At 40.3% G+C, this 21,730-nt stretch overlaps 2 long non-coding RNA genes across 2 annotated transcripts in view; both read right to left on the bottom strand.

The window, feature by feature from the left end:
• Positions 1 to 2,620, bottom strand: part of LOC132658515 (uncharacterized) — a 30,134-nt gene extending 27,514 nt beyond the window's left edge. The window contains exon 1 of the long non-coding RNA XR_009598273.1: positions 2,503 to 2,620. This is a non-coding gene — a long non-coding RNA (uncharacterized LOC132658515). The remainder of the gene's footprint in view (positions 1 to 2,502) is intronic.
• Positions 2,621 to 4,789: 2,169 nt separating this feature from the next.
• Positions 4,790 to 21,366, bottom strand: LOC132658514 (uncharacterized). Its single transcript, XR_009598272.1, has 5 exons — positions 21,224 to 21,366; positions 20,476 to 20,508; positions 19,488 to 19,776; positions 11,968 to 12,121; positions 4,790 to 5,267 (listed from the first exon to the last, which is right to left on the bottom strand). It is a non-coding gene; the product is annotated as an uncharacterized LOC132658514 (long non-coding RNA).
• Between the last annotated feature and the right edge of the window lie 364 nt (positions 21,367 to 21,730).

Here is a 21,730-nt window from a genome sequence, read left to right as displayed (position 1 = left end):
GGGATATCAGATAGTGATCTCAGGTTCAGCATTTCTGAAGATGAAACTTTCATCACCGCATTTCTAACAAAAAAATGACTGCCCCCACTCACTGCACCCAAACACACCAGATCCTACATTTGTTCACTGCACGAGTATTTGTTGAGTGCCTATTGCTGAGTTAACAAAATAGACAGATATCCTGATCCTCCAGAGTGTTGCCTGTTTTTCAAGAGTCTGTAGTCTAGACCCATCCCAGGTCTCCAAGTAGATTCCACATGGATTGCTGTTCTTTCTCTTTCTTGACCCTAAATACGCTGTCCTTATTCTTGCCTCTGGTTTCCTTCTCCTTTATCTCTATAAATCTCTCCTCTTCCCAGTGAATAACCCTTATGCTCAGCTCAGATTAAAATGAAAAGAGGGAATTCGTTCATTTATATTGCTAACCCATCCAGAATTAGGACTCATCTTTCAGAAAGGCTGGATCCAAAGGTTCAGAGACGACTACCAAAGCCCCACCTCTCCTTGTCTTCCAGCCACAGGTGAACCTGTGTGGGGCTTCTGTCTGCACGCCATCTTTCCCAGTCAGGCCGGGGCAGACCCTGCAAACCACGTCTCACTTGATTTCTCCAACGCCTTTGCCCTTTTGTCTGCATCTCACCTGCCATCTGTTCCTGGCCCCTCCCCTTCCTCCCTAGCCTCTCTGTGGGTTCCCCTACTCACTCACCGCATGGAGAGCAACTGTTGGTTTTCCACAGGGCTTCATCTTTGCCTCCAAGCCCTTCCCACTTTCCACGGACATTCTTATCTAGACGTGTGCCTTCACCAGTGACCTAGATTTTTTGAATATTCAAGCTTTTTCTCCCTTCTGACCCTCAGTCTTATATCCAGAAGTTTCCACCAGTACTTCAACTCAGCAAAACCAACCATGTTAACCAACCGACTTGCACACTAAATTTGCCCTCTTGGACTTAGCTTATATTTGCAGTTGTTGACACCTCCATATACTCCATTCCCTAAATTAGAAATCTCAGAAGCATTGAACAGTTTCCTCGTGTTTCGGTGGCCTTGTTCACTTCCAGCATATGAGTCCCGCAGTAGCAAAACACCCCTCCCTTGCACCCTGCCTTTGACTGCCCTATCTGAAATCTATGCAACTGGAGGATTAGAATGTTCCATTACACTTCTGAAGAGTTACACCATTCTGGAACTCATATATTCCAAGCTGTTGTCTACTCTATGGCTAGAGCGACCTTTCTAAAAACATGCTGTTTAAATCTGTCAGCGTCTTACTGGTGAGATAAAGTTCAAGCTCTTCAGTAAATGAAGCTCCTCAGAGCCTACTAGCTTTCCATTTCTAAGGTTTCTTGTTTCTTCTTTGTTACATTGAATTATTCTCCATTCATCCCCATACCCCTGAACACTGGTAATATTTCACGTAGCTTTCAACATATCTTCCCAGCTCTACCAGACCACCACCTCTTCTCTGAGCTGCTTCCCGACTTTCTGTATCACGTTTCAGCAGATGCCTTCTGTCCTGATCTCGCTGCACCTAGCTCATCTTCTGTTACGTCACAAGTTAAGTGACGAGAACTGAGTGCCTGTTTACGCGTCACATTTTTCTTTCCCGCTGAGCTGTGCCCCCATGGACAGAGATGATCTATTCTTTATACATCTAGGACATGTCACCGGCTTGGGCACATGAACAGTGATTATTGTGGACTATTGACCAGTCAACTATTCGATAACTATTTATAAATCATAGTATGTTCCAGACTCTGTGACAAGCAGCAAAAATACAGCAGTTGAGAATGCAAATTGCTGTTCTCATGGAGTTTATGTACTGAGTCCAAAGAAATAACAGGCTTCAACACTCATACCGAATTATCACAAGTATATCCAGACATATACTTACATAATTTAATAAATATTTTAATCAATTGACTGAATTTTCTTAAAACTTCCACCGATGTGATATCACAGGTCTCTTATTAAAATAAAAATTTAAGTATACAAAATGAGTGATCAAATTTGATCTCCAAAGTCAGTAGTTAAAAAGCAGTTTCTATTTCATTTCAGTGATGAGAATTTGACAAAAATTAAATAAAATCAGGGAAAATCACATTAGTAACTTTTCCGCCCATGAACTACTGTTGCTTTGCAGTTGAACAATTCTGAGTTTTTAGCTGTCTTGTGAAATACACTATTGCCTCTTTAGTTCTGGGACAGCGAATACTGAAAGTAACATAAACAAACTACAAAGCCTCCAAAAGCGAGAGACTAGAATACCAAAGAGGTTCTTACTCATGTAAGAAATGACAGTGAAATAGGTTTTGCCTACAGAAGTAGATGAGTGATACTAACGATAATCAAAACTCACACCTATATAATATTTACTATGTTCCAGGTCTTGTCTACAGCCCTGAACTAATATGACCTCATTTAACCTTACACCTTAGCTGAGGGCACTCGGCTCACAAGTGGCAGAGCTACGATTCTGCGTTTCCTTAATCCCACACTCACCTGTTTCACGATGCTGTATTAGGTTCCAGCAAACCAGCAGCAGCTGCTTATTGCTGCACAGAAAATTATTAGGAGTCCTTTAAAATCCTGGCACAGAAGTGCTACGTGTTCGGATAATGAGCTGAGCACCATGTGATCAATACGTGGGCATGCCCTCAACCTGTGAGACCGGGAGTGCTGTGGGGTGAGAATTCATCTGCTGAAACCCTCACCACCAATGTGACTGTGTTTAGCACCAGGACTTTCAGGAAGTAATCAGGGTTAGATGAAGTCTCAAGAGTGGAGGGGTGACTGAAGACCTTAGGAGACCTTAGAAGGGGAAAAGCGCTCTCTCTCCCTGTGAGGACAGAGCGGGAAGGCAGCCGTCCGCAGGCCCAGGAGGGGGCTCTCAGCAGAACCTGTGTGCAGCAGCCTGACACTGAGCTCCCGGTCCCAGAACCGTGATGAAATAAGTTTCTATTGTTCAGGCCATCTAGTCTATGGTACTTTGTTACGGCAGCTTGAGCTGACTAAGATTACATGACTTAAGAAAACATTTACCAGCCTCTGAGTGCTTCAACTGGCATTCTAGTCAGGGGAAATGCAAATCTTAGCAAAATCATACAAATGCCAAAATATAAGACAAATAAAAGAATATAAGGGGAAACAACATGAAGTGCCCCTTCTGGTTCAAGAAAATAAGTGGAAAGTTGGTTAAAAAAACAAGTAGAAGTGCTCAAAGCCAAACAGCATGAATAAATTTGGATTACACTATAGGACAGTGAAGTACCATGTATTTTTTTTTTTCGAATTACCTTTTGTAGGTTAAGAAGAGTATAAAAAATTGTCTGCATAGTGTTATCATGAGTCTATGCTTTTAGCTTGTTAATCCAAATGGGAAAAAATAAATTGGGTTCATTCCAAGTAAGATTTTATTCAAGTAAACCTCAAATTGAATTGAGTTAATGACAGTCTACAAAGAGGAAAGTGAGGCAAAAGTAGTTAGGACTTCAGTAGTTAAATGCCAACTCATACTAGCATATTCTGACACTGTTGATTCAAATAGGTAGACAAATAAACAACTAATTAAGCTGCATTTTATTCAAGCAACTCTTTGCCTTGTTCTAGTTAAATAATTCTTGATATATCAATATTTTCAGAAAATTTTATTCAACTTTCTCAGTTTCATTCAAGTCTAAACTTGAAGAGCCCTACAATTTACAACAGTGGGTCCCTCAAAATATTAATATATTTATTTTTAAACCTGTACACAAAGAATTAGAATCTGCATAAACATAGTAAGAAAACCCAATAGTCATCTTTGTTACCCAAAGGGAAGAATAATGCCATTCCTATGCTCATACAGCAACATTGCTCTGTTTGAGTATTAAAGAGTCTAGTTTCCAATAATTCACTTTTAAATGTCTGCTTCCTTCGAACTTCAAAAAAAGAGATCAGTTATGTTCTTATCTTTTTGTCCCTCAGGGCAGTATAAGATATCAAATAGACATAAAAAATGTTGGAAGAATGACTAAATTTTAAAAAAAGAAAGAATGGTCTAAAACGTTCTTAAGAGATTTAAACAATAGGCTGTTTAATATGGTCGACTTGAATAGTAGTAAATATAAGACCTGGAAAAAAAAATGTTTAAAGATTGTGTACAGAAAATACAGATGGGAAGAAGCATATATTATGATTTTATCTCTATATGAAAAAACAGAGCAATGTTATTGCCAAAATTGCTAATGAAACTTTAATGTGTATTCATAGAATGATAGGGCCTATTGGGAAGCAGTATCATAAGAGTGTCTAAGATAATTAGGGATTTTTAATCCATCTCAGAATACATCTCAGGAAGGCTAAAGACCTCAGGAAATTCTTCCTGCGAAGGGAAAAAAACGGTAACAGTGAATATAACTATTTTCTATATTTGAAGGACAATTTTAGGACAGTGGGATTATATTCATTCTGTATGATAAAGAAATATAACTTGACCCAACAGTTAGAAGTTGTATGAAGATTTTGACTTGATATAAGAAGGTACTTTCCAATAGCCAAAGCTGTCATTAAAAAATACTTTGTAACTGGGAGCTCAGTGTCCATTAGCCACCAAAGTGACCACGAGAGAACATAAAATCACCAAGGACACTGAATAGGAGTTTAGTCCAAGCTTCCTTTAAATCCGCTACAAAACGTTCCCAAGAGGAGCGGGAGGTGATGATACTATGCATTTGTTAAATAATACGAATTGCACTGATTACTTTTGTACTCGGCATCAATGGAAATTTTTCAGATGAAGGCAAAATCATGACTTTCACACAAATATAAAGCATTTATTAAAGACTTTGCTAACTCATTATTAATGAGGGATTCAGTTCAGTTCAGTTGAGTTGCTCAGTCGTGTCTGACTCTGTGGCCCCAGGAATCGAAGCACGCCAGGCCTCCCGGTCCATCACCAACTCCCAGAGTTCACTCAGATTCACGTCCATTGAGTCAGTGATGCCATCCAGCCATCTCATCCTCGGTCGTCCCCTTCTCCTCCTGCCCCCAATCCCTCCCAGCATCAGAGTCTTTTCCAATGAGTCAACTCTTCGCATGAGGTGGCCAAAGTACTGCAGTTTCAGCTTTAGCATCAGTCCTTCCAAAGAAATCCCAGGGCTGATCTCCATCAGAATGGATTGTCCAAGGGACCCTCAAGAGTCTTCTCCAACACCACAGTTCAAAAGCATCAATTCTTCGGTGCTCAGCCTTCTTCACAATCCAACTCTCACATCCATACATGACCACTGGAAAAACCATAGCCTTGATTCAGACAGATGTTGACACCAGTTCAAAGGGGGATCCAAAGAACAGACACATGTATAGATCAGGAGTAACTTGAATTTATAAAAGGACTCAAAACCATCTTCTTCCAGGAGGGGAAGAAAATATATTAAAACTCCATCTGACAGAATTTATTTGCATGTTTATAAATGAGAAGTATTTGTATTGCTATCATTTATCTGCAACTTACAGAGTTCTAACATAGCATAAAGTCAACAAAAGGTTCGGATCACCCATAGAATTAGGATCACCCATAGAATTAGATTCAGATAACACAGAGAGCTATGCTCTGAAGCATGCAGTTTTCTACTGGAGACACCAAATAATATTTTTGCTTGATCAAAATTCCCTTGATTGTAAGTTCTAAAACTTCTGTCACACAATCAAAAGTAAGGAAGCATTCACATAATTTATTCTTTATATACCTGTTGCATCACTGCCACATGGAACAATTTCTTGGCTACACCACACAGCATGTGAAATCTTAGTTCCCGGATCAGAAATCAAACCCAGCTCTCCTGCACTGTAAGGTGGATTCTTAACCACTGGACCACCAGGGAAATCCCCTGAGACAATGTCTTAATTAATACCCTTTGTTGGTATTTGATGATTGCAAACTTTTAAGAATGCGGTATTTTTGTAAAAAAGAAATTCATGCTCTTAAAAAATACAGTCTATTTAAAAAAGAAATTTGTGAACTTAACTTGAACACCTGAATTCTATTTCCTTACAATTTCAAATATTCTCAAAAAATTAATAACGAAAAGCTTAATGTATATTAGGAAACTTTCTTCTAACGTCTTGTCTTAAAGATTATTCTCTTACTATTTTTATTTTTTCCAAGTTAAATATTTCATTTGGTAGTTCTAAATGAATATAGCAATTTACCATTTCTAAAAATCAATTTTCCAGGCAAAAGATAAACAGCATATACTTGATTTATTTAAAATGTGACTATAAATAAAAAGACTGATTTTTATAGAGCTGAAATGTGGTTTATCTTCTTTTATTAACTCATCACTTAATAAGTATAATGATGCATAAGTAGTTACTAAGGACATGGAATAACACACTGGTTCCAAATAGGAAAAGGAGTACATCAAGGCTGTATATTGTCACCCTGCTTACTTAACTTATATGCAGAGTACATCATGAGAAATGCTGGGCTGGAGGAAGCACAAGCTGGAATCAAGATTGCCGGGAGGAATATCAATAACCTCAGATATGCAGATGACACCACCCTTATGGCAGAAAGTGAAGAACTAAAGAGCCTCTTGATGAAAGTGAAAGAGGAGAGTGAAAAAGTTGACTTAAAGCTCAACATTCAGAAAACTAAAATCATGGCATCCAGTCCCATTACTTCATGGCAAATAGATGGGGAAACAGTGGAAACAGTGGCTGACTTTATTTTGGGGGCTCCAAAATCACTGCAGATGGTGATTGCAGCTATGAAATTAAAAGCTGCTTACTCTTTGGAAGGAAAGTTATCACCAACCTAGACAGCATATTAAAAAACAGAGACATTACTTTGTCAACAAAGCTCTATCTAGTCAAGGCTGTGGTTTTTCCAGTGGTCATGTGTGGATGTGAGAGTTGGACTATAAAGATAGCTGAGCACTGAAGAATTGATGCTTTTGAACTGCGGTGTTGGAGAAGACTCTTGGGAGTCCCTTGGAATGCAAGGAGATCCAACCATTTCCTAAAGGAAGTCAGTCCTGAGTGTTTACTGAAAGGACTGATGTTAAAACTGAAGCTACAATACTTTAGCTACCTAATGCGAAGAGCTGACTCATTTGAAAAGACCCTGATGCTGGGAATGATTGAAGGCAGGAGGAGAAGGGGATGACAGAGGATGAGATGGCTGGATGGCATCACTGACTCAATGGAAGTGAGTTTGGGTAAACTCCGGGAGTTGATGATGGATGGGGAGGCCTGGCGTGCTGCAGTTCATGGGGTCATAAAGAGTCTGACACTTCTGAGCAGCTGAACTGAACTGAAGATAAAAAAAAAAAGATTTGAAACTGAAAGTTTTGAGTCATAAGCATTCAAGTTAACTACCTACATTAATGAGATTCACTATATAATTGAGAAACTACCCCCTTCATTTTGCGTTTGTGGACAAATGGAAAAGTATGTTGGCTTAAGTGTGGAATCAGTGTAAAGACCAAATACCACACACACAAAAAGAAAAAGTCTCGTAAGTGGCAGGGAAGGTCTGGTTCAGAAATGCCTTCTGATGTGTCATAGTTATAAGACAGATATTCTGAAGATATGTGAGAGGAAACTCCACATTCCTTAAAGGTAATGAACTTACCTTAAGAAAATCAACCTCTTATAGAGTGCTTTGTGATTAAAACTGGGCTGTCATGTCGTATAGTCAGGACATTCAAGATGGCTGCTTGCTTGCTCTCTCTACATCCCCGGCTCTACCAGTCCCTACTTCACCTCGGTGTCACTCACAAGACTGGCCTTTGTTCCTAATGTAGAGCCTATTCAGTATATTGGAGAAGGAAATGGCAACCCACTCCAGTATTCTTGCTGAGAAATCCCGTGGACAGAGGAGCCTGGTGGGCTGTGAGAGGGTAACAGGCAGGAAGGCCAGGGGTCTCCAAATGGAGGAAACAGCCTACAAGTATCAGACATTTTTATCTCTCTTAAGCGGCAGGAGGAAGCAAACTAGTGATATTTTTTTCTTCTCTATGGAAATTTAAAAGGAGGTTTCTCTTAAAATACTGTGTGGCCATAATGATACCTGGTTTCACCTGAAGTTAACTATTCTCAAACCTTGAGATAACCAATGCATTTCTCTCATGGAAATGTTTGTCTTAAGCTATGCTAATGTGCTATGCATTTACCCCAAACTCTTGTCTTCAAGTCGGTTCCACCTAATGGCTCAGAACCTACTTGACAAACCAGTACGTTATACTCAGATATTGTTCCCCTGATCTATGTAAACGAAACTATTTACATGGTAATCTATCCTTCTACAAGATTCGAGTTAATCACTTTATGGCCCAGGATGAACCATTTGGTGCCAAGATTACCCCAAAATGCATCTTATGGGGGAGGGGCCTGCTGCCATTCTGAGTTTTGAGACATTCCTTTCTTTCATTAGCAGACTGCTGGTGACTATATAACATCCTGCTGAAGACTAGCAGGGGGGCACTCTTTCTGCCCCTGCTGATGCCTATGTCAGAAGCTTTCTCTATCTCTTTACACTTTCAGTTCAGTCAGTTCAGTCGCTCAGTCGTGTCCGACTCTTTGTGACCCCATGAACCACAGCACGCCAGGCCTCCCTGTTCATCACCATCTCCCAGAGTTCACTCAGACTCACGTCCATCGAGTCCGTGATGCCATCCAGCCATCTCATCCTCTGTCGTCCCCTTCTCCTCCTGCCCCCAATCCCTTCCAGCATCAGAGTCTTTTCCAATGAGTCAACTCTTCGCATGAGGTGGCCAAAGTACTGGAGTTTCAGCTTCAACATCAGTCCTTCCAATGAACACCCAGGACTGATCTCCTTTGGGATGGACTGGTTGGATCTCCTTGCAGTCCAAGGGACTCTCAAGAGTCTTCTCCAACACCAGACTTCAAATGCATCAATTCTTCAGCGCTCAGCCTTTTCACAGTCCAACTCTCACATCCATACATGACCACTGGGAAAACCATAGCCTTGACTAGACGGACCTTAGTCGTCAAAGTAATGCCTCTGCTTTTGAATATGCTATCTAGGTTGGTCATAACTTTTCTTCCAAGGAGAAAGCATCTTTTAATTTCAGGGCTGCAATCACCATCTGCAGTGATTTTGAGCCCAAAAAAATAAATTCTGTATCTGATTCCACTGTTTCCCCATCTATTTCCCATGAAGTGAGGGGACCAGATGCCATGATCTTTGTTTTCTGAATGTTGAGCTTTCAGCCAACTTTTTCGCTGTCCTCTTTCACTTTCATCAAGAGGCTTTTTAGCTCCTCTTCACTTTCTGCCATAAGGGTGGTGTCATCTGCATATCTGAGGTGATTGATATTCCTCCCGGCAATCTTGATTCCAGGCTGTGTTTCTTCCAGTCCAGAGTTTCTCATGATGTACTCTGCATAGAAGTTAAATAAGCAGGGTGACAATATACAGCCTTGACATACTCCTTTTCCTATTTGGAACCAGTCTGTTGGTTCCATGTCCAGTTCTAACTGTTGCTTCCTGACCTGCATACAGATTTCTCAAGAGGCAGGTCAGGTGGTCTGTATTCCCATCTCTTTCAGAATTGTCCACAGTTTATTGTGATTCACACAGTCAAAGGCTTTGGCATAGTCAATAAAGCAGAAATAGATGTTTTTCTGGAACTCTCTTGTTTTTTCGATGATCCAGAGGATGTTGGCAATTTGATCTCTAGTTCCTCTGCCTTTTCTAAATCCAGCTTGAACATCAGGGAGTTCACGGTTCACGTATTGCTGAAGCCTGGCTTGGAGAATTCTGACCATTACTTTACTAGCATGTGAGATGAGTGCAATTGTGCGGTAGTTTGAGCACTCTTTGGCATCGCCTTTCTTTGGAACTGGAATGAAAACTGACCTTTTCCAGTCCTGTGGCCACTGCTGAGTTTTCCAAATGTGCTGGCATATTGAGTGCAGCACTTTCACAGCATCATCTTTCAGGATTTGAAATAGCTCAACTGGAATTCCATCACCTCCACTAGCTTTGTTCGTAGTGATGCTTTCTAAGGCCCACTTGACTTCGCATTCCAAGATGTCTGGCTCTAGATTAGTGATCACATCACCATGATTATCTGGGTCGTGAAGATCTGTTTTGTACAGTTCTTCCATGTATTCTTGCCACCTCTTCTTAATATCTTCTGCTTCTGTTAGGTCCATACCATTTCTGTGCTTTACACTTTAATAAAACTTTATTACGCAAAAGCTCTGAGTGACCAAGCCTCGTCTCTGGCCCTGGATTGAATTCTTCTCCCCGGGGGCCAAGAATCCCAGCTGTCTTTTTTCATTCAGCAACAACCTTTCAGCTGCAGTCCACGGGGTTGCAAAGAGCCAGACACAACTTAGCTACTAAACAGCAGCAATGCTCAGTAGTCAATCGCCTGCATTCTTGCTCCTGGCCCCAGCTAGAGATTGCTCTAATCTTTAGATCAGAATGGCTCCTCTTATACAGCTATTCAGAGGGAAGACCCCTGCCTCTGTCTCCAAGGTATGTAGTAGCCCAAGGGCTAACGAGGGACTACTTCCTCAGTGGTTTCCCTGGCAACTGAAGTTCTAATCTGAGTTCAAGGCACCGTAAGAGTGAGAGTCTCCTTATTCCCCTGGGACCAAAGGCTGCTGCCGCCTTTCCCTTCCTGCCCTCTGCACCCACGGTGCAGTGTCCCTCCAGAGGTGTAAGGCCGCCCACTGACGGCCCTGTCACTGACTCCAGGCTCTTTCCTCAGTGCTGAGGTGGGGCAAGTACCAGGGTTTGCAGACCTGCAGGGTGCATCTCAACACACATACATTATATTTCAGCCTCACAGTAACCACCTACATAGCTTTTTGTTGTTGAGTCACTCAGTCCTGTCTGACTCTTGAGACCCCATGGACTGTAGCCCACCGGGATCCTCTGTCCATGGGATTTCCCAGGCAAGAATACTGCAGTGAGTTGCCATTTCCTTCTCCAGGGGATCTTCCTGACCCAGGAACTAGCCTTCTCCATTTGCAGATGAAGAAAGGATCTGATAAACTGCCTTCTCCAAAGTTAAAGAATTTCCAATGATGAAGCCAAGAATAATAAAATTCCCAAAGTCATTTTTGTCAAGGTCTAGTTAGGATGCACTGCTCAAAGCAAGCTTATTAACAACAACAAAAAAGAGAATTACTAGGGGAGACCCTTAAAAGGATCTCAACTAATCCAAAGAGATACATGAGTTGGCCCGGTAATTTATTAGGGAACAAATAATACTGGTGATTTAAGCCCTAATACCATAACTAGATGCTTTCTAAAAAGTGATGATAAAAAAATAAGTATGTGCTTTTAACTATGGCATAATATTAAGTAATAATTCCAGCACATTTTACGAACATTTTAATTGGCTAATGCATTTATATTTATAGTGCACTTTGAGGGTAGAGTCATTTATATTTTAGTCCACAGCATAAGATCAAAAGGCAGAAAAAGAATGGTTGAGTTTTTTCAGCTACGTATTTTCACTTCTCTTAAACCAGTGCTTTCATCAGATAGTTAAGCAAGCAGCATTCTTAACTACCTCTGTGGCAGTTATAAAGTAGATTTATTTTTAATTAGACTATGCTTTTTCAGTTTAATTATTTTTGCCCTCCTCATAACACCACAGGACTATGAATTCTTTTGTGCAATGAAGATCTATGAGATTCTTAGGATAAATGTCATTAGGCTTATAATTTTATTGACTTAAGACTAGTATCTGGAGAATAAACCATGTCATTTTTCCCACAACAGAAAGGCTTGGTACACTGACCAAAATAAGATAAAAGCATACTCTGACCAGTTAAACTTGTCCTTAGAAGCTATTTGGTAATAAACAAATCTTGCAAATTTAATGGAAATGCTTTTTCAATGATTTCACAATCCATCATTTTCAATCTTCATTCCAATCATCTTCTGTCAATAAATACCTGAAGAATTACAAGTTCTCGGATCAGTAGATTGACTTACTCATTTAAATCATACTGCATATCCATAACCTCCAACTTCTGAAGCCTTTTGCTCTGATCAACAGCACATCATGCTTCTACTGATAGGACAGGTGTTCCAGCTTTGACACAAATCCACAAACTCTGACACATTTTTAAGATGTCAAATGATGCCTCTGTAAAGCAAATTCAGTAACAAAAGAAACGCTCAAGAACATAAAACTGCATGGAATATTTCCTGTGTTTCTGGAACTTGAACAAAATGCTGGGTACAGAAAGGGTCAATATTCCATTTTCTAAAGAACATTTCAAACAAGTAGGAGCCATACAGTCTTTCCAGATCTTACCAAAAGGCCAAAGGCTTCCCTTCACCCAAACATCATCTGCCACTCCCAAGCTCTATGAACAGAAAACCAGTGACAAAGGAGAGAAATGCAATTCCTAGAATGAGAAAGAATCCAAAAATTGGGGGAGTCCCAGTGAGGTGAAGCAATGAGCTGCAAATGACTATCAGAAGGTTACCCAACATCAAGATGTTGGCTTGATCTGCCCACCAAGTATGCGGGGTCAGAGGGCTGCCCGGGAGGGCTGACGGATGCATGTAGCTTGTTGAGTCACCGCTGGCCTGAGCTTCAAACATCCTTCCTGCTCAGAAACAGATAGAACCAGGATACCAGCATCCAGTGTCAGGATAGGTCTTGGCCAAATGAGCTTAAAAGAGGGCTGTTTCTTCCCTAATAACAGAGTGTGACAACTGACAAGTACATAAGGGAATTTGAGGCCAAGACTAGATAGATGAGAAAGTAGAGAACCTTGAGAAGGAAAGATAACCATTGAATAGGAATCAATTCTTCAATGACAGTAACTGGTGAATCTTTGGATGTTTTCATTTATACACAACTTCTCAATTTTATCAACAATGACAAGAGATGAGAGCTCATGATAAAAACCTGAAATGGAGTTATACAAATATAGACACATGCACAAATATCTGAGCTTCTGCTTGAAATTCACATATTTCATTAGTACTTTATATTAATATATAGAGGGTTTATACACATAACAAAGCAAAACCCAACAAGCCAGAAATGTTTGTTCTGTGATAATAGCAATAGATTTGAGGAGATATTTCAAATCTGTCACCAGTAACAAAATACGTATTTTAGGGAAATGTAATTTTAACAAAGCTGCACTTTAGATTCTTAAGTTCTGCCAAATGCCTCAGGTTTTACAGTTATACAATAGTCAAATCAAGGTAATATCTCTCAATCTTCAAAGTTATTTTACACTGGCTTAAAACTAACTTCGGAGAAGGAAATGGCACCCCACTCCAGTGCTCTTGCCTGGAGAATCCCATGGACAGAGGAGCCCGGTAGGCTGCAGTCCATGGGGTTGCTAAGAGTCGGACACGACTGAGCAACTTCACTTTGACTTTTCACTTTCATGCATTGGAGAAGGAAATGGCAACCCACTCCAGTATTCTTGCCTAGAGAACCCAGGGACTGGGGAGCCTGGTGGGCTGCTGTCTATGGGGTCACACAGACACGACTGAAGCGATTTAGCAGCAGCAGCAGCAAAACTAACTTCACTATAGTTTGTACTCCTAAGAAACACAAAGAAATTTAGAAAGTTCCAGCAGGCCCAACAATGGCTATTCCTTTTTGGAACCAAGATTGATCTGCTTACAAATTCTCATAAAATCTTTCCATACTGATCCACATGCCTTTGGAATTTCATGTAAAAAGAAAGTGAATTCTGAGTATCATCAATTCAGTTACTCACTAGAATATTATTTCTGCTTTGATCTTTACTGTATCCCCAGCACCTGGAATAACCCCTGGCTTACTAAACATACCTTGAATTGAAAAGTAAATATTTGACTGGTAATAGTCCAGTGCCAAGTACAGAGAAGGTACTTTTATAAACTGATTTGTACCCCATCCCCAAGGTGACGTCCTAACTGTACTTCCTCTGAATGTGACTAGTTGAAAATAGGACCTTTAAAGAGGGAATTAAATTAAAAAGAGGTCATCAGAGTGGGCCCTAATCCAATATGGTTAGTATCCTGCCAAGAGGAGGAAATTTGGATACAGACATGTACAGAGGGGAAGAAAACGTGGGAAGACTCAGGGAGATGACAAATATCTACAGGTCAAGGAGACAGGCCTCAGGAACAAAAACCAGTCCTGCTAAACCTTGACTGGACTTCTAGCCTCCAAGACTGAGAAAATGTCTTCTGTTCCAGTTTCTGTCCTTCACTGTCTCCCAGAGTTTGCTCAAACTCATGTCCACTGGGTCAATACAAGGTACTTAATTAACTTTCCAACTGACAGAAAAAAAAAAAAAATATATATATATATATATATACACATATATATATTTATATAATAAATGCATATAATTTTACCAAAAGATGTAATTTTTAATGTTAAAATTCATCATGCGGCTGTAATCACGAAGCCTGACGTGGCCCCCCAACGGTTAATTAAAATGGTTTCACGCCTTAGTTTTTGCTGTTCTCACTCCTGTCCGACTCTTTGGACCACATGGATTCTAGCATGCCAGGCTCCTCTGTCCACTACCATCTCCCAGAGTTTGCTCAAAGTCATGTCCATTGAATCAGCAATGCAATCTGACCATCTCATCCTCTGTCACCCCCTTCTCCTTTTGCCTTCAATCTTTCCCAGCATCAGTCTTTTCCAATGAGTCAGCTCTTCACATTAGATGGCCACGGTATTGGAGCTTCAGCTTCCGCCTTCCATGATATTAAAATAACATCTGTGAAACTGTGCCAAACCTTATAGTCCTGATGGAAACTACCAATGATAATTTTTAAATAAAGTGTTACCTTGTTCGTTTTAGTTGCCTGATTCAGTACCAGTGATTATTAGATCCCAAATACAGGCAAAGGTTATCACATGGACGATAATTAATCAAACCAGGTTTGCAAGGGTACCAGACTACTTAGATTCCTGAGAAGCAATCAGATGGACTGTGACCAAGTTTGCTTTTCATAGAAAATGCAGTTATTCCATTTATATATAAATAAACATTTTTATGGCTGATGAAGGAGAAAGACAGGATATTCATGCATGATTTTTATGGTTGTTGTTAAAAAATCCTCAGTGATTTTATATCCAGTGAGTGTACAGAGGTTAAAATATTAAAGACTATATAAATGTTCAATATACCCTTTATTTTGAAAGAGACAAAGCTGTTTAATATTATAATATTATGTATGAAGACATCCCTGTCCCCCAAAAGCCATGAATAACCACAAAATCCAGTTACAGAGTAATGTGTTTTTAAAGTTCTGAACTTTAAAGATAAATGAGAGTCATACATCCTAGAGCAATAAAATTCACATTGAATGGCACTGTTTACTGGAAAAGTGTGAGAAGTAATTGAAGCCAAAGGATATTATTTAATTGCCAGAAATCTAAAATCTGTTATTAATCTTGTTTGAGAGTCTTGAGTCTACTGTTAGAATCATCTTATTGAGACTAGATCCCAGTGATTGAACTAGACAGAAAATCTATAAATAGAGCGGTGCGCTTGCTTCAGAAGATTGTGGGTTTGCCACATTTGAAAAGAACAATTAAATTTGAGGCGCTAATCTAAAAAAAAAAGTTAAGATGTCTTTTGTTCGCTACCAGAGGGGCTGTTAGGAAACCAAAGGAGAATAAAGCAAGTAGTAAAAAAAAAAAAAAAAAAAAAAAACAGTGTATTTTCCTCTTATGTAACAGTGTAGTAAAGCAAAAGTTTTCTATTGATTAAAGTCCAAATGCCCAACATTTATTACACTTACATAATGTTAAAAAAAAAACTCATTGAAATTCTGTATAAGAACTCCATACATAGTTGACTATATCTGACTTGTTCAGAAATAACCGCTTACTTTTTTCTCAGTTCATTAGCTAATAATCATATCAAGATACAAATGGTGTATATAATGACAAAAAACTAAAGACATGAAGGTGGGAAATGCAATGTATGTATAAGATTTAAATAGAGATATTGGACTTATGACAGGCATATAGTAATGAAAATGTTTATTTAACTTATATGCAAAGTACATCACGGGAAATGCCAGGCTGGATGAAGCACACGCTGGAATAAAGATTGCTACATAACCTCAGATATGCAGATGAGACCACCCTTATGGCAGAAAGCAAAGAAGAGCTAAAGAGCCTCTTGGTGAAAGTGAAATAGGAGAGTGAAAAAGTTGGCTTAAAACTCAACATTCAGAAAGCAAAGATCATGGCATCTGGTCCCATCACTTCACAGCAATAGATGGGTAAACAATGGAAACAGTGATAGACTTTACTGTCTTGGGCTCCAAAATCACTGCAGATGGTGACTGCAGCCATGAAATTAAAAGACACTTGCTCCTTGGAAGAAAAGCTCTGACCAACTTAGACAGCATATTGAAAAGCAGAGATGTTACTTTGCTGACAAAGGTCCATCTAGCCAAAGCTATGGTTTTTCCAGTAGTCATGTATGGATGTGAGAGTTGGACTATAAGAAAGCTGAGCACCGAAGAATTGAACTGTGGTGTTGGAGAAGACTTCTGAGAGTCCCTTGGACTGCAAGGAGATCAAACCAGTCCATCCTAAAAGAAATCAGTCCTGAATAGTCACTGGAAGGACCAATGCTAAAGCTGAAACTCCAATACTTTGGCCACCTGATGTGAAGAACTGACTCATTGGAAAAGACCCTGATGCTGGGAAAGATTGAAGGCAGGAGAAGGGGATGACAAAGGATGAGATGGTTGGATGGCATCACTGACTCAAAGGACATGAGTCTGAGCAAGCTCTGGGAGTTGGTGATGGACAGGGAAGCCTGGTGTGCTGCAGTCTATGGGATCGCAAAGGGTTGGACATGACTGAGCAACTGAACTGAACTGAATGAAAATGTTGGTTAAAAAAAAAAAGCCATTTGAAGTCATTCTTGAGTTTTCAAGTTGAGGTGCAAATTTAAAGTCTAATTCAAATAATATGGATAATATGAAACATATTCTAGGCATATTGTTGTGTTTTGCATCTCAGGAAATTTAGAGCATGAATCACCATGATATTGGCCTGTTGTACAGTGACCTGGGAACCTTCTTCATTGTCCTAATGTCCCCAAACTATGTTACAACGATTTGTTTACATATCAGCATATCTTTGACCCAGTCAACATTTTGGCCGCCAAACGAATATGTGATCACCTGCTTTTATTATCTGAATACTAGTTCTCTCAATTTATATAATCTAGAGAGTTAAATCACCATTCCACCAACTCTCAAATCTGTATTCCAGACTTCACCTCCATGTGGATACATAATCACTAGCTTATGGACCTCTCTACCTCTCGACCATGACCCACAGCCACATCAGACTTCTCATGTCCAAGCCTGAAGTGTTCCTCTTTTCTCAAATTGGCTCTTACTCCTGTAAAATGATAACACGTTCAATCATTCCTCAGACAAAATAGAAACGTGGATTCATCCCTGACTCCTTTCTCCCCACACTCTTCATATCAAAGCAATCACCATATTGCAAATTTAATTACATGAATATGCTTATGGTTATAATCCTTTTTAATCTATTTTTAATTGAAGGATAATCTCTTTACAATACTGTGTTGGCTTCTGCCGTACAACAGCATGAATCAGCCATAAGTATCCATGTGTTTCCTCCCTGTTGAACCTCCTTCCCACTCCCCACCCCATCCCACCTGTCTAGGTTGTCACGGAGCACTTGGGGTGGGGGGGTGCTCCCTGTGTTATACAGCAACTTCCTATTACCTATCAGTTTACACGTGGTATTCTCTCCATTTGTCCCAACCTCTCATTACCGTGCTGTGTCCAAAGTCGTGGTACACATAAACAATGGAATAACTCTTGGCCATAAAGTGGAGCACATTTGAGTCGATTCTAGAGAGGTGGATAAACCTAGATCCTGTTATACAGAGTGAAGTAAGTCAGAAAGAGAAAAACAAATATCGTGTATCAACACATATATATGGAATCTAGGAAAAGTGGATGAACTTATTTGCAGGGCAGGAATAGAGACGCAGATATAATTATGTTAATATTTATGCAAAGTGTCCTCTTAGCTCTAATCCTACTACCTAGTTCTATTAAGCTACCTAGCATCCAACAACTTCATCTTAAACCATATCTTTACAGAATAATGCTAAACATCCTCAGGCAGCTGTTCTTCATTCATATAAGAACAGCTTGAAAGAAGGGACTGTAACTTACTTACTTAAGCTTCTCCTGAAGCTATTAACACGATGCCTTGCCTATCAGAAATGGCAGACGATGAATGAATGAATGGTTTAAGAAAAGAGACACAATTGTTATGGATGAGACCATATTCACTCTCCTTGATTTCCAACAAGAAACTAATTTCTTTCTCTAAGTTGTATGGATCTTTGCCTAAACTCACACATTTGGGCCTACCTACATCTAAGTGAAATACCAGGACATACTGTATGATTATGTATTAACCTTCAACCGATGAAGATTATTAAAACAGTTGGTAACCTGAAAAACTTCTAATAGATTAGGGCTAAATGTTCATTCTAGGTTGTCTTTGGTGGCTCAGATGGCAAAGAATCTGCCTGCAATGCGGGAGACCTGGGTTCCATTCCTGGGTCAGGAAGATCCCCTGGAGGAGGGCATGGCAACCCACTCCAGTATTCTTGCCTGGAGAATCCCATGGACAGAGGAGCCTGGTGGGCTACAATCCATGGGGTTGCAAAGAGTCAGACATGATGGAGGGACTAACACTTTCACGTTTTTTTTTTAATTAATTCTAATTAACTTGAGTCTCATTAGTTTTCTACAAGCAGACATGCTCATTAGTTGGTAAACAAAGATAAGACTGACCAATTTATCTATTTTTTGAGGAAACAAATACTTTTTAATTGTGTTTCTTTTTTATTTTAGTCCTTCTCTTTAAAGATAGAATTCACTGAGAAACATTCACATAAATGTTGTCATTCAAAATTCACCAAAATAAAGAAAATAAATAATTAATCTTTCAAATGATTTTTTGTATGCTTGTTGCAGTTCTGTTTCCAGTGTTATAGTTTAAAACCATGCTAAAATGTTGGGACATTATGTCTTTGGAAGTTCTCTTCAACTGTACAAGATTTTTTTTTTTCAATAATCAAGTCAGTTTCAGAGCTATACATAAATTAAACAGAAAGATGTCTGTTAAAAATCTTACAAATGTTTGGGGGTAGTTAGCCTAGTTAGGGGTTAAAGGAAAGTTTACTCCAGATCTGAAATGTTTCCAGTAGACTTGCAGCCTGTACCCTCAGAATCCTAGGCCACCCACAGGTCTTGGGCCCTAGTTCATCTTTCCAGACAGTAATTAGCCATATTTTCTATCTTTCCAAACAAATACCGTACCAATAAAAGATAATCTCATTGCATCTACAGAGAAAACACTCCTTCTATAAAACTTGCTATGCACATTTTAAGCCAAAAACATAGCCTCCTAAAAGTTTAACACACATTTGGAAAGAGTTTTAGAAGACACTAACCTAGAATCGGAGAAGGCAATGGCACCCCACTCTAGTACTCTTGCCTGGAAAATCCCATGGATGGAGGAGCCTGGTGGGCTGCAGTCCATGGGGTCACCAAGAGTCAAACACGACTGAGCGACTTCACTTTCACTTTTCACTTTCATGCATTGGAGAAGGAAATGGCAACCCACTCCAGTGTTCTTGCCTAGAGAATCCCAGGGACAGGGGAGCCTGGTGGGCTGCTGTCTATGGGGTCGCACAGAGTCGGACACGACTGAAGTGACTTAGCAGCAGCAACCTAGAATAGCTGTTCAAAAATATATGGCTTTCTGAGGCTAAAGAAGACAGTGAATATTACATTACTATAACGTCACATCATTTTTTTAAATTCTCATTTTGATTAAGTTTGCTATGATATAACAGCTATTTTAAGATAGACTGCTATTCAAAATCTTATTTTATCTCTTAATAAGTTGATGCTTAAAAAGTTCACATATTATCTGCTGCCACACTTGGGCTCACTTTTCTAAATACTTACGGAGTAGATTATTAAGAGTGTAAAATGTGACAGGTATATTAGTAGTAATCTACTCTGTAGGTATAGACTTTTTTTTTTACTTTTTTTTGCAGATGTTGCAGAAACTATTTTTATTGGAATATAATTGGTTTGCAGAGCTGTGTTAGCCTCTGCTGTACAACAACGTGAATCCGTTATAAATACACATAGATCCCCACCCCCCCCCCCCCCCCCAGGTCCTCACAGAGCCCGGAGCTGAGCTCCTTTTGCCGCACCGCAGCTTCCCACGGCTGTCTGTCTTTCAGATGGTGGTGTGTGTATGTCCATCCTAACCTCCCAGTTCTCCCCACCCCCCACCTCCCCCCACCGTGCCCACCTGTCTATTTTCTATTTTTAATAGTCGGAAAGCAAATTCCCCGAGAAAGAGGAACAGCATATAAGGCAAGGTAAACTCACTTATGGACAATAATTTGCTGAGATTCAACTCACCTTGTGTTTCTTGCACTCAGGTTACCATTGTTACTGCAAAGAGAACTCCCGGAATTAGGCTATTTATCATTGAAAACTATAACCCTGAAAGATCAAAACTCCCTTTCCTTGGCTCTTTGACAACCTGAACAGCTACCGAAAAAGGGCAGAGCAGAGGCTGTAGCCAGGACATCTGTACCGGGCACCAGCTGTTTAGTACATCACCCACAACCATCCCTTTAAGTGAGACTGTCCAGGCCACCACCCTTATGTGAACGGAAGCCCACCTCGTATCATGTGGACCCTGTGCTCATCACAGCTACATGGACCTGGAGATGGCGCCTGCGTGTGCCAGCTTGTGGCCTGCGACACGCTGGGGCATCCGATACCTCCTCAGGGAGCTGAACTGAGGCGTGGAAAGGCCTGGGCAGTTACCAGTGGGTGCTGACCGTGCCAACTCCATCAGGTAGTGCTGGATTCCGACAGAGCCCAAGGCAGGCTCATGTTCGGTCATATGGAAGACAGAGGTGCAGGATCAGAAACGCGGGCAGAAAAGAAAACAGGAAAACATAAATAGAGAAGAAAAAGGAGGACATAAAGGAAGACGCTACGAAGAGGTTGGAACAAACCAAAGGGGTAACAGCTGAACAGGCGTTTCAGTTAAAGATACAGCCTCACAGTTAAAGCCCCTGACTTGAGGTCATTTGGCTAGTATTTTCCTCCTGGCTACCCAACATTTCCTTCCCTGGAGAAGGAAATGGCAACTCACTCCATTGTTCTTGCCTGGAGAATCCCATGGACGGAGGAGCTTGGTGGGCTACAGTCCACGGGTCGCAAAGAGTCGGACACAACTGAGCGACTTCACTTTCACTTTCACCCAGCAGCCCGCTTGAAAAGAAGGAGAGTGGCAGTAACCAGCTTAGCCCGGCCTCCCGTTGCCTCACACACAGGAGCACGGAAATGGTCTTTCCTGACACAACACACCTCGCTAAAAAACCAAGCTCTGTCACGATTTTTTTCCCTTTCACCCATGAAAAACTCTAGCTGAAGTTGTGCAGAGGCAGTTCTACCTCCTGAATCTGCTAAGGGGTACAGTTAAACACATACCAAGCTCAAATCGGAGAAGCAGTTCATATCTCCTTAAAGTCTCTCCTGAAAGTTTAATGAAGTGAAGACTTCTGGCCAAAAGCAAAAGCAACTTAAATAAAAAATAACTCATGAAAGGATTTTTAAGACCTGTTTATTAGATATTATAAAACATCTCAGGGAATCTGCT

This window comes from Ovis aries, chromosome 23 (genome assembly GCF_016772045.2).
Source record: "Ovis aries strain OAR_USU_Benz2616 breed Rambouillet chromosome 23, ARS-UI_Ramb_v3.0, whole genome shotgun sequence".
Lineage (NCBI taxonomy): Eukaryota > Metazoa > Chordata > Mammalia > Artiodactyla > Bovidae > Ovis > Ovis aries.
The sequence above is the reverse complement of the archived record's forward strand: the minus strand, read 5'-3'. Positions and strand labels throughout refer to the sequence as shown.